We start from the raw sequence: 820 nt of genomic DNA, 5'->3' as shown, positions 1-820 counted from the left end.
GTGACTGTATCATGTATACAGCCAGTAAACAGGTCAATACTCCCAGCGCTCTCGTATGTTAAGCTGCAAACATCTGTCAGCGTAGATGCTGATAGCGCCGCTCACGAGTGTAATCACGTACGAGCGCTCGCGCGGCCCAAGGACACGGAGTCATAAATCCATCACAGTTGGTGTCGAGGCGGATTACCAACCCAAACGGACTGCCCCCTGCTGCTGCTCACGGGAATTTTTTTTTTTTTTACCTCTAGGTTTGATCGTTAAAGCCGGGAATTTAAACACGTTGTCATTACAGTTGGGCAGCTGTAGATTAATCGCAATTAATCATGATCGCGATTAATCATTGTTAATGCTAAAAACATAGGGATGTCAGATATGAACTTTTTTCCCGAAATTGTCCAAGCACTTAATTTCCGATTCCGATATGAACCGATACCGATATTTGGCCCGAAAACTTAGGTAAAAGTCTCAGGACTCTACAAGCGATTCCAGCATATTTTGCAAAACGCAAGCATTGTGTTATCGGGTTTTTGTTATCGGAGGAAAGACCGTTAACGTTTTTTACCGATATTTTATAATTATGCTAATATCGGGCCGATGTTATCGGACATCCCTACTAAAAAAGTATGAAAAAAACCCCAATTCACACGCCCATGAAATCTGGACTTCATTAAACCCCGCCCACTCCCACCTGGACTCCGCGGACCTTCATTGGCTAACACCAGTTAGAACTGGTTTCACATGTTAAACAGCGATCACGTGACGGCACACATCCAATCACGTGAGCTCCTTCGGCAGCCTCGTGGCGTCAGCTTTTATCTGC

At 44.9% G+C, this 820-nt stretch overlaps 1 protein-coding gene across 1 annotated transcript in view; it reads right to left on the bottom strand.

Annotated features, from left to right (window-relative positions):
* LOC103395582 (GDNF family receptor alpha-4-like) overlaps positions 1-820 on the bottom strand; it is a 10157-nt gene that overhangs the window by 1722 nt on the left and 7615 nt on the right. The gene's annotated exons all lie outside the window — the stretch shown is intronic.

The sequence above is a fragment of the Cynoglossus semilaevis genome, chromosome 19 (genome assembly GCF_000523025.1).
Source record: "Cynoglossus semilaevis isolate Cse_v1.0 chromosome 19, Cse_v1.0, whole genome shotgun sequence".
Lineage (NCBI taxonomy): Eukaryota > Metazoa > Chordata > Actinopteri > Pleuronectiformes > Cynoglossidae > Cynoglossus > Cynoglossus semilaevis.
This window is presented reverse-complemented; position numbering and strand designations above follow the sequence as displayed.